The 12956-nt window shown below is 44.3% G+C and overlaps 1 protein-coding gene across 10 annotated transcripts in view; it reads right to left on the minus strand.

The window, feature by feature from the left end:
- Positions 1-12956, minus strand: part of Syn3 (synapsin III) — a 450181-nt gene that overhangs the window by 201187 nt on the left and 236038 nt on the right. The window lies entirely within an intron of this gene.

A 12956-nucleotide genomic window follows, 5' to 3' on the forward strand; every position in this document is an offset into this window, starting at 1 on the left:
ATGCAAGGGAATGAGACATGTGCTTTCTGTAGGTTTATGCCAGATGGACAGGGTTCAAATCTTAGCTCTGCCGCTAAGTTAAGAGACTTTGGGCAAGTGTCTTCACTTGGGCAGGGAGAGAGGTGATTTGTTCTCACCATGCTGGTTTACAGTACAGGATTTGAGGACAGATGCATTACCATCAGCTGACAGGCCCCCCCACTCCCACCTCCTCCCACACTAACTCATGAATCATAGTCACCAGACCCTCAAAGACAGAGGGGTCATCATTCCCTCCAGCTTAGGGTGTGTATGCCAACATTGGCACTGGGAGGTAATTTGTGGGGATCCCACTCATGTCTGGAATCTTGCACCCTTCCTGCTCATCAATCCCTGGGTTTACTAACAAGACAGAGAGGCTAAGCTGACTGGCTCAATGGCAGGAAACAGGGCCCAGGATGTGTACAGCTGTAGTACATGCCCAGAGGAAAGGGACCAGCGCAAAGGGCTTCAGAACAGGATGTGCTATTGATAGACAGGTCAGCGACATCTCTGACTCTTTTGCAGAATCAGAGTTACACTTTGCCTGGTCCAGCATATTCACTTTCTTGGTTTTGTTCTTTGTTTCTATTTGTTAATTAAGTGTACTTTACTCACGTTATAATTTACATGGAATAGAAGCACTGATAGTGTGTGTGTATGTGAGTGCACATGTGTAGTCCATGTGTATGGAGGTCCACGTGAGCTTTTGTACATGTGCAAATGGAGGCCCGAGGACAACTTCAGATGTCATTGCTCAGGAATGCTGCCCATTGTATTCTGAGACAGTCTCTCACTGGCTTACAGCTCACCAAGTAGACGAGGCTGGCTGGCCAACAAGACCCAGGAATCTGCTTGTCTCCATCTCTTCAGTTCTGGGATTGCAAGTGTGTGCCACCACACTCAGGTGTTTTTGTTTAGTGACAGTTCCGGTGATGAAACCCATGCCTGCCAAGGCAAGCACTGTGCAGACTGAGCCCTCTTCCCAGCCCATAGCTTTGATATTAAGTGCTTAGGTCCATGACTGTTGACAAGCAGGTATACTCATTGTCATTATAAGCCATCAACATATGGGTTATTTCTGTCAACCCCTCCACCCCCAATTCTTACATGTCCCATATAACTCAAGCCGCAGGAAACCACTAATCTGCTTGCGGTTACTGTAAATTGAGTCATCTTTTCTAGATTTCATCTGAGTGGAATTATTTGCATATGGCATCTTTTGCACAAGATAGAATTTTTAAGATTCATCTATGTTGCTATTTAAGTCATCCTCTTCTTCCTCTTCCTCCTTCCCCCCTTCTTCAAGGCACATGCACACATACACAAAGAGACGACAGACAGACATAGACACAGAGAGACAGACAGACAGGCAGAGACAGAGAAAGAGAATCTAATGTACTTGCTACAGGAAGATTCCCTCACCTACTTCATTCCCTGCCCCCCTTCTTTTGTTTATTTGAGACAGGGTTATTCTATGTAGCCCTGGCTGGCCTGGAACTCACTCTATAGGTCAACCTGGCCTCAAAGTCAGAGATCCACCGGTCTCTGCTTCCCCAGTGCTGGTATTGAAGGTGAATGCCACCACTGTTGGGCTGCTGTTTGATTCTTTCTCTCTTGCTGCTGACAATTATTCCATGCTATAAGATACCTGCTCCTTCCATTTCAATATTATTACCTAGCATTTTTGGATTAATGTCAGATAACTGTGTTGTTAGTGCTTTGAACAGCTTCTCTCCAAATCCCCACAACAGACTTATGTGATGAGTACTGTCAACACCCTTTCCACCCTTTCGCAGATAAGAATACTGAGAATTAAGAGGGATAACACAGGGTACAGAAAGAGATCTCAACAGGTAAGAATGCTTATCTGAATTTGGATTCCGGCACCCATCTAAAAGAGCTAGGTGTGGCTCCCACTGGCCTGTAACTCCAGTATTGTCTTGGGCAGAGATAGGAAGATCACAAGGGCTTGCTGGATCAACAAGCCTAGCTCTAGGTTCAGTGATAGACCTTGCTCAAAAGAGTAAGTGTCAGAACAGAACACCTCACATTTTCCTCTGTGCTCTTCAAGTACACAGGCACACACACACACACACACACACACACACACACACACACACACACATACATACATACAGAGGGAGAGAGAGAGAGAGAGAGAGAGAGAGAGAGAGAGAGAGAGAGAGAGAGGAGGGGGAGGGGGGAGAGGGAGATGGGAGCAGGGACAGACATACAGATAGGCAGACAGGCAGACAGAGACAGAGAATCTAATGTACTTGCTACAGGAAGATTCAAATAAAAGAACTAAAAAGAACCATACGGGGGGGGGGGGGGCGGCAGTCATTGCTCACTGGCACTGAGTCCAAGAGTTAGGTAAAGAGCTGCAGACCAATTTCATGGTTGCGGAGCAAGCAATGGGCCAGCCATCCCCTTTGTACCACTATGATAAAATTCAAGCCTCCAAGCAGCTCCATGGAGCTGGCCACTCGTACTATACCCATTTTGCTGAGAAGGAGCTGAGTATTTGCTAAGCCCAGTGATTTCACTGGGCCATTCTTGTGAATCTTTTCTCTAGGTGTCTCATTGTTCCCAAACCTTTCTTGTAAATGAGGTGAGAGACAAATATAATCCTCTCCACTGCGTTAATTATAGCAGAGACGGTATTAATCACCAACTCATCCAGGGATACCACATATTTCCCATCATCCCAAGAATCAGGCTGTCTCTTTTGACCCATTTTGGCCAATAGACTCAGAGAGATGAGACCAAGATGTCCCTTCAAGACAGAGGCAGTTAGGAGCTGGCATGCCTCCTCTATCTACCCTACTTCCCCCTATTTGGGTGACCATGGAGGCACATGAACATGATAGACAGATGGAGGAGGACTTCTTGGCCTGTATCAGACGTCTCATGAGCAAGAAATGAATCTGTGGTTCACTAGGTCCATTGACATTTCAGGAGTTCACCAGCTGTAGCAATAATAATAATAATAATAATAATAATAATAACGTGATATATTACTACTAATAATACAGTCTAATAATATAGTAATAGTAACCACAACTCTCGTGTGTTTTTCAGGCTGACTCTGAACTGTTCCGAATGGTACTGTGCTATCTTCATCCCTCAACTCCTTGGATTTTAGCAGCTTACCTACAGACTTAAGTGGGAGATTGTTTCAAGTGGGTATCAGATTTGCTAACAGCAGAGGATGGACAGGCCCCCTTGGGAAGCAAGATCCTTAGGTCTAGTGATTCTGTTACCAAAGATAGCACTTGAAGTGGCACATGCTTAACAAATGCCTGCTCCCCTGGGTGTGGACACTATGTTACTAAATAGAATCCACACTTATTTCAAGAAGCAAGCAACACAGGGTTGAAAGATGAGGCATAAAAGTGCCTCACAGGTGGAGTCCCTTTTTCTGGCTCCTGTTGGTACGTGCAGAGGCCTACATAGAAGTTCTTGCTGTCTGACTTCCCGTGGAGGCCAACTGCATCAAGTTATAGTCTGATGGCTTCCTGTGGCCTCAGGATTCAGTGTAAAACCCAGGTCCCCAATTTAAGTTCACAGAAGGAGCTAGGCTTTTAAGGAAGAGACGTGTGAGCCAAATATTAATATATGAGAATGAGTAGTTAGATGGAAAAAAAAGAAAATAGAACATTCCAGAACAAAAGGACAGTAGGCAAAGGCATGGGGGGATCAGAAGAATGGGCATGGTTAAAAATGGATACGGAGCACAGTGCGGTTGGAACATTCAGCAAGTAATGAGATGAGGCTGGAGACGTCGATGGAGATCATACTGTGGTGTATGGGTCCATGGTCCAGTGACAGCATAGCCTTTGTGTGGGCACTTTATGAGGAACACTTTTCATCTAATCATTCTGGGGTACTTACGGAGACCCCTCCTGACTCCAGTCCACTTGTTTTCTTTATTTCCCTATATTAGGGGAAGATGGACATTAATTATTGTGTCCTTTCAACGTCCCCAACAGCAGGGACTATTTTCAACTCACTATCAAGATGAAAAGGTTGATGCTATAAGAACTGGAAGTCTTGGACTCCAGTCATAACCAGGAGGGATAGATACCCAGTGCACACAGGGATAGCCTCCCAGCCTTCCAAATATTAATATGTTTGTATACTGCTGACCAATTTGCTGGCGCTCTGACTTCCCATGCACCCTCCTACCCTGTGACCCCTAACCATAAAGGACCATACCAAGTTCAATAGGGACTTCTGGATCCTGCTTATGATCCTCAGTCAGTTCCTGAGCCATGCCAGTTGTTCAGTAATTTGAACATTACCACAAGTTATTTAAATGACAGATAACAAAATTAGTTTGAACCTATCTTCCACGGATTCTGGGGTTAGTCCTTTTTCTATGCTATGAACCATTTAACAACTAGAATGAATGGAGAGCATTCCTGCAGAAGGCAGACCATGGGGCATCTTGGGAGCCATATCAGATGACATAGTTTGAAAAGGACACTAAATACTTGGAATTTATGTAGAAAAGAGTGACAAGGATCAGGGAGATTCTGGATTGAAGCATACATGGAAAGACTGGTAGGACTGGGGAATTAGGCAGGGGCTGTAGCTTTGAGCAGCAGGCTTGCCTAGCATAAATAAGCGAGGCCCTGGACTTGGGAACAGCATCCCCCACCAAATAAAATGAATGAGAGCATCCAGAGAGCAGAAGAACTGCCTCCAAATATGTACATGATGTGAATAAAAAGGCTAGACCTAGGAATAGAACCAGCAGCAATGGGTGGGATTCCTTGTAATCACTGGGATTACCTGTAATGTGACCATCGTGTGTTTGCCTCTTCATTGGGAAAATGCCGCCTGAGAACCTCGTTTGTGCAGGTGGTGAACTGAGCATGGCAGGAGCAGTGGGGAACATGAAGAAGGAGCTGTCAGTCATATCAGAGAAAGAAACGAAAACAAATGATGACAGTGAAAATCAGAGGTGTTGAGGGATGGAGCCTTGGCATCCTTTGGGGGAGTTTGCCAAGCTCCTAGAGCAGAAGGCATTGAATGGAGGTTTAGTGAGTGTACAGGAGGCTGTCAGAGAAGAGAAGCTACGGGGAGCAGCACGGGCTAAATAACCACCTTGTAAAATGGCCTGGCATTAAAAACTAGGTGAGACCCAGGCTATGCATGGGGAAGAGATGTAGCTTATAATGGCTGAGGGCCTCTTGGCCTTGAGAAGTTTTGGGAGTTTGGATGTGAACTCAGAGCAAGGAAAAACACTGAAGGCCACAGACAAAGATGATCAGAGGAGCTACTCTTGCAGCAATCGCCTACAGCACAGCTAAGGAAGAATTTTTGTTTGAATTAGAGATGTACAGAGGTAAGGTGGGGTGACCAGGATGTGGTAAGGGTCTGTCACCAGAGGCATTTGAGTGGTATGGGGAGAGTAGCTTTGACCTATGTCAGTGTCCAGAGCAATCAGATGAGACGGATCTCATGGTCTGTTTCAATCTGAAATTCTCTGAGTGTTAAAGACCACAGCTCTATAAACAGCAGGTAAAGGGTACTAATGCAAATTTAGGGCACAGGAGTGCAGGCACTACAGATAAATACTCCAATTTGATCCATGGATAATTTTATTGCTGATAGCTAGGAACAAAGTGACACCATCTTTATATCCTGGACATGAAGGGAAAACTCCAAAAATCTTCTTTTGAAGCCATAAGGTAGGAGTGCAGAGAGAGTTTGTAACAGGCAGGCACCTCTCAACACAGGAGCTGCCCTGAGCATTTCATCTTGGTGAGTACATCTGCTTCTCAAACAGCCATGTTGAGAATTGAATATTTGCAAGGGCCCTTTGTCAGAAGAGGAAATGAGGCAGAGGTTAGCAGGCCGCCAAAAGTGTCAGAGGAAGAATTCAATAAGCAGTCTGACTGTGGATCCAGTGTTTTAACCATTTTACTATACTAGGGTGCCCCCCTCTCTTCATGGGACAAGCTGTAAAAACTCATAAAACACAATACTGAACATCAATCCAGATCTCTTTGCCAACAGTCAAAATAGCATGAGACAGCTTTACTTTATGGGTGGATTTTTCACAATGAAGCAACAACTTCTCAAGGCTGTTACTGATCGTATTTTAGTGAAATGTTTCAAATGAAATGTTTCTAACTGGTGACCATAATCAGTAACTAAACTCCTATCAAGAACTAAGAGAAAACAAATATGAAATTAGATTTAAAATATGTAGGTGCTTAATTTTCCTATTAGAAGGTTTCCATTTCACCAGATAGGGAGATAAAGCCTGCAGATTCTTGGCCTCCTGGTCCAGAGTCACTCATGGACCTCAGCTAGAGCCCTAACAGACCTCTGGAAGAGCAGAGGGCCGAAGAAAAAAAAGATGTATCTGAAACCAGAGCTTTTAAGCTCATTGGTTCAACAGTTGGGAAGGAATGGGAAGAGACAGAATGTCCGTCGCCATGGCAACTGTAGGAGTGCCTATTCTGTGATGATGCAGACGTCTTCCCTTACAGAGGATGAAAGAGGATGAGAGAAGAAAAGCTATTCACTCAAGGTAACCTGGAGAAGAAGCACAACAGGTGAAATTTGTACCTCAGTCTACCTGAGTTGTGAGCCTGTGTCCCTCCAAGTAACCATATGGCCTTTCTGTTTCATGGCCTTCTCTCTCATGTGCAATGTAAAAAAAAAAATAATAAATAAACCTTACATTACTCACAGAGTATGTTGTTTTTAAAAACACTCCAATTTTTTCATCTCATCACAACATTAACAACAACACTGAAAACAAAAGCAGTAAAAATGGACAGAGAGCAGGTTCCAGAACCTCTCCTAAGCATTCGGTGCAGCTTTTGAATAACCACCAGCACCCTGTGATGTACAACCTCTACTGATAAATGAAGAAGCAAAGAAATCAAATCATTTACCCAAAGCAACATGTTAATCATGTTGAACAATGAGTAAGAATAGATCAATCAAGCTCTTTGAATGAACCAAAGACTTCTATAGTTACCCATAAGTTGATCATTATGAAATGTTACATCAGCTATTACACACACAGGTACACACACACGCACATGCACTAGCATACATGCAAGAGTGAACACACATGCACAATTAAGTACAAATGTGTAATTCATCTGTGGCTTTGGTAACTATAGGAAACAGATAACAGATTCCTAAGCACCCTGGGGGAATAGCTGGTCCACGCTGCAAGTCACAGTAGTTTAATGCCTAATTGAGCTCTGAGGTTGAACATTCAGTATGGTGCCTGCCCAACACTCAATCCTTGACTAGCTCTGTAGACAGTTCCAAGCCATTCTGGTACCATTAGTCATCTGGTCTCTTCCAACTAGGGCAGGGACCACAGGGCAGGCAACCTGCTACTCAGGGGACTTGTGAAGCTGCCCACAGCCAAAGATAGCTAACAACGTGAAGTTGTAGACTTATTTAAAAACATCATGAGGTGTTTTGGTGATAAAAAACAAAAAAGCAGACGAACTTTTGTGTCAAAGGTTGGACACACATACAGGGTGTCCCATATGCATGTCCTCAATGAACCAGGAATCTCTCACTGGGATCTATCTCTTAAAGACACTATCTCTCAATATTGCCATTGGGGGACTAAGCCTTTAAAGCATATGGGCCCTTGTGTGACACCTAAAACACATCCAAATCACAACATCAAGGAGGTGATGAGACAACATATATAGAAAGCAGTCCTAAAGCAAACAAGAACAAAGGCCATGAGAGTCATGAGGGCTAGTGCCCGAAGCAAGCAAGGCTGACAGGGCATTGCCAAGGGCAGTAAGGACCAGCAGAGAGCTGCAGACAGCAGAGGTTGAGAGAGAGAGAGCCCTGGAGCAGGACTGACCCAGAAAGACTTTCTAGGAAGGGGACTCATGTTCATTGAGTGCCCAGAACCTGCCAAACTTGTGCTTGGCTTTCCAGAGATTCATCTGGTAAAATACTACAGTATCTCTGAATAGGAGAGATGTCATAGCTATCAGATAATGAAGAATTAGGGACCCAGTAGGGAATCCAAGTGTCTATCAGGCATCACTACAAATCAGGAAGAGCTGGGATTTTAACTCAGCCCACCGAAATGAGAACACACACACACACACACACACACACACACACACACACTCACATGCACATGGGGTGGGAGGGAGACTGAGAGAGCAACAGAGACAGAGACGGAGACAGGGAGGGAGGGAGGAGAGGGAGTGCCACGGCTAAGTGATTAAGAGAAATGGAAAGGAGCATAGGATAGGAAAAGCTGCAGTTGTTCAGAGTTTGAGAGAACAGAGATGGGGTAAAGACAGAAAGGAGCCATATGGCCACCAGTCATCCCAGGTTCTTCCAAGGCAATCTCAGAGAAGAAAAAGAAGAGAGCCAAAAAGCAGTCACACAGCCCTTAGTTCCCAAATAGACTGTGCAGTTTGTAGTCGGATCAAGATGTTGACCCAGGGCGCTCTGACTTCTGGAGTCAGTTTCTAATTTCACAGCCACACCCCAAAGAGCTCTGTCTCAACCTCCATTTCCTTACCTATAAACCAGGCTGAGTGACATTGTTCCATAGAATTTCTGTGAAGACTGGGGTGGGCTATGAGAGGTGGTACAAACTGCTAAGTGCTGCGGATGGTTCATTGAGGCCGCCTCAGCAGCAGATTAGAGGGCTGTTAGAATCTCCCTGCAGACTGCTTAAAGGGCAGTTGGCATCCTGTCCTGAAGGAAAGTGTGATTGTAAATGAACGCCCCAGAAGATACACGAATCCTCACATACAAGCTGCCTAGTCATGCCAGCAGGCCCAGTTGGGCATCTGTAAGAAAGGTACTTCAGCTTTCTGGCTCCTTTAAAATGACAGATGCACTTCCTATGCCTTTAGCTTGAAGAAGGGGCAAATCTTTATTGCCTGGGAGAAGGAGATAGTATAGGGTGACGAAGGATCCATGCAGTAAAGGCTTTATACTCAGACATGAATGAGTATCTCTTCCCATATCACCTTCTCCAGGAAGCCTTCTTGGGTTCCTCAAGGCTAGACACAGCGCCTTCTCTAGGCTCACTGACACAATGGGTCTATGTGATGTCCTAGTTTGCCAACTAGACTCTTAGCTCCTGGGGGCAGAGACCACTTTGCTCATTTCTGGTACTCAATGTTCAGGGCCTGGCACCTGGCAGTGACCCAATGGGTGCTCATACACTTGAATGGAACTGAATTTCAGCCCACATTCTTTCCCATTAGGCGAGACATTTTCAAGGAGGAAGGGCTGGGCCCAAACAAAGCTGCCGTGGGCTTTGGGCACAACCTTTGGACAATCTGTGCTGTGCTCTGAAGCCTTTTGGAGAGCTAAGTGAGATTCCAAGGCAGATGAGGGCCAGAAAGGGTTTACTAGCTGGAGAGAGCCTGGGTGGAGTGGGGGACAAGAACACTGAACAATCTTAACACCACAGATAATATTTCTTAGGCATTTAGGTTCCACACAATACTCCCACATATTCTGTTTGTTTGATTCTCATAAGAAATGTAAGGAGGGCTAAGTAGGGTAGGTTCAAACCCACTATTTTCTTTTTGGTGTGAGCAGGACAAGGCTGAGAAAGAATTTCCTCAGGTGTATTTGAGGCTGGATCCTGGATTTCTGATCTGGAATTTATCCAAGAGCAAGAAAAGATGGCGAGTGCAACCTATGAATCCTGGCTTCTTTCCTGAATTCAGTGTAGTCCTTCTTTACCCATATATTAAAAAAACAAAAAACAAAAAACAAAAACAAACAAACAAACAAACAAAAAACAAAAAACCACCACTGGAGCTGATATTGATTTTACCAAGTACCATATCAAAGTGATTTCCTTTCCTCTGTGATCCCATGAGCTGTTCAACTATTAATCCCATTTTACAGATGGGAAAAATGAAGCTGAGAAGGGCTGAGGCTCAGAAGATTACAAAGTTGGCAAATAGAATCGGTTTAAACCTAAGGACTCAGAGTCAAGAGTCTGAGTGCTCAGCTGCCCACCATTCTGCTGAGTTATTTCTTGCAGGAGTTGTAGAGGAATTTTAATATAACAACATGGCTGTTCTGGGAAAGGATCACATCTAAAGACCTTCTAAGTCTATCTGATTCAGCTGAAATGCAGACATATCCTGAATTATAGTATTATGTGACTGGAATACAAACATGCCCTTAGTATACATTTTAATCCCTAACAATGAAGGTAAGGTTAGTTTGTGAAGGAAGGAGCCATTTTTGAAAGTGATGTCTAATTGAGAGGCAGACAAAGTGATGAATCAGAGAAAGATTTGACAAGTGAATCAGAAATAGAATATATCCAACTCAAAGATGAACAGCACAGGAAAGAAAGGCTACTTAAGAGCAATGAAGGGAGATAATGGGGTGGTAGTGGTGGTGGTGGTGGTGGTGGTGGTGGTGGTGTGTGTGTGTGTGTGTGTTTGTGTGTGTGAGAGTTTTACCTGGATAGTTTTACAAAGACAGATTGCAGAGAGAACAAGCTAGACACAGGTGAAGAGAGAATTAGCCAGAGAATGAGAAGGAGCTAGAAGATTAGAACATATTGCCAAAGTTAGTATGAGGCCAAGCAGTGTAATTCAGTGAGAAGCCGAGAGAAACCAGTTTGAACAGTCAGCTTGGAAGATTAGATTGTACAGAGTCTAGAAGCTTCTAGGCCTGGGTCTAGGGATAGTTAGAACAAACAAAGATATTCTCTGGGCTCAGCCCAAGCAGTGTATTTGCACACCCTGGGTATAGCTCTCATCTCATCCCATCATCTGATGAAATAAAAGTGAAATTTACAAGGAGTCACTTATTGGGTTGCCCCCACTGTCCAGCTACGAGCTCATCATCCAGTGCCAGAGGACTGACATGCTGTTTGTTGTATTCTTCCAGACTTGGGAATGTCCTGTCCTGGGTCTTCGGTGTCCATGGGCTTCTGTGATTTACCCTTGCTCTTGGCCACAGGAAAGGTATATTAATGATTACAATGTATAAAGCTGGGACAGACTGCAGCTAGCTGATCCAAGGTAGAAGGCAGAACTTGCCCTTCTTGGCTTGTGCCCATTATCAGGAGTAAGCCAGCCAGGACACTGACTCCTTGTGTTTTAAGAAAACTTGACCTTGGGCTCAAACAAAGCCAGGTTCTAAGTCAGTACAAAATCCTAACCTATGGCCTAACCTATGGAGAGGGAGACGTGTACACAAACTCCCATCCTTTACCAAGAACCTTTTGCCATTGGTACCTGCTGGGAAAAAGAAAATCGGTATTCCCCAATGTAGTGAGACAAGATATATAAGCCTACTACAGGAAAGGCCCCATGCTCTGGAGTAGGTGGCCAACACAGAATGGACTCCACAATTTTTGTTTGCTTTTTCTTTCAATTTGGTATTTACTTTTTGTCTTATTGTTTTTTAATGCTTTGATTTTCATGTTTTTGGTGTGTGTATGTGTGTGTGTGTGTTTGTTTGTGTGTGTGTGTGTGTGTGTGTGTGTGTGTGTGTGTAAGAAAGTACATGAAGTTGGGTAGATAGGGATGTGGAAGGATCTGGGAGAAGTTGGGGGAGGGGAACAAATATTATCAAAATATATTCTATAAAAAAATGGAAGCAAGGTCTCTCTACATTGCCCTGGTGTCTTGGAACTCATAGAGATCTGCCTACCTCTGTGTCCAGAGTGTTGTGATTAAAGGCATACACCACCATGCCTGGCAAAAGTTTTTTAATAAAAATATTTAAAAGAACATAGCTACAAGGTTAAAAAAAAAAAAAGATAGGTGACCTCAGTGTACACTGGCTTCTCCATTTGTAGCAAAGGGATTATATGAGTCTTATAAGAGGATTAAATAGAACAATATGTTTGCAAAGTTACAGTGTAGTAGCCAGCATATGGTACTCAATACTCTGCCATTCAACAGAAGGTGGAACTGGAGAAGGGGCGTAGGACTCAGAGTCAGACAGAGCTGGCTTCCAATTCCAGCTCTGCTAACTGTAAGCTGTAGTACTGTGCAGACAGCAAGCTTCTGGGCTCCAGTTTTCATAGCAATAAAGCAAGTCTACTGACAACTACCTCTGGGAAAACTAAACCTGAGAACAAAAGGGGGTGTGACTGAATGGCAGACGTTCAACACTGACCATGGTTGGATTGCTTTTACTCTTCTTCTTCTTGAAGAGGTGAATGAGACTGTCATTCACCTAACATTTAAGAATGCTGTCTAGACTTAAGAGCTGGTCAGTTGTGATCCATCATGATGAGACCCTATGGCTCTCTGTCACTGAGGAGAAGACCAACTGTCATATGACAAATCATGGTGCAGTTTGGAAGGTGCTCAGATGGGATTCCTAACACAGTGGACTCACTGGCCTTGGAGTGACCAGCCAGGTGGACTCAGGGATGTTCTTGTACCAGGGTGAGGTAGCAATTGGGTGGCATTGGATCAGCTTGGATGCATATTAACAGAACATCCCCTAGTCTCTGTGCCATAGAGCATCTGTGGCTTCTGTCTTTTCCCCTCCCCCAGCCTTTTAGACTCTTCTTGTGTCATGCCTCTGGTTTAGGGAACAACTTACACTCCATTCTAGGTGACACTCTTGTGATCCCTTTCCTGGGCTTTTCATCATGGTTTGCTGAAACCTTTGTGACATTCTAGCCCTTCATCCCATCACTACTCTAAGTACTGGTCTCTGCTCCATTACCATGAACTATCACATGTTAGTTGTCTTGGTCCGTGGTGCCCAAGACATAGTCATAGGGTAAGCGGCTTATGAACAGAAGTTGCTCATTTCTCACAGTGCTGGAGACTGGTCAGTGTAGTGCTAGATCACACTGCATGTAGGCTGGTGAGAGCTACTTCTTGGCTCATAGATGGCTGTCTCCCTTCTGCACCCTCATGTGGCAAAACTATATGAAGATCTCTCTGGGATCTCTCTTATAA

This window comes from Mus musculus, chromosome 10, assembly GCF_000001635.26.
Source record: "Mus musculus strain C57BL/6J chromosome 10, GRCm38.p6 C57BL/6J".
NCBI lineage: Eukaryota > Metazoa > Chordata > Mammalia > Rodentia > Muridae > Mus > Mus musculus.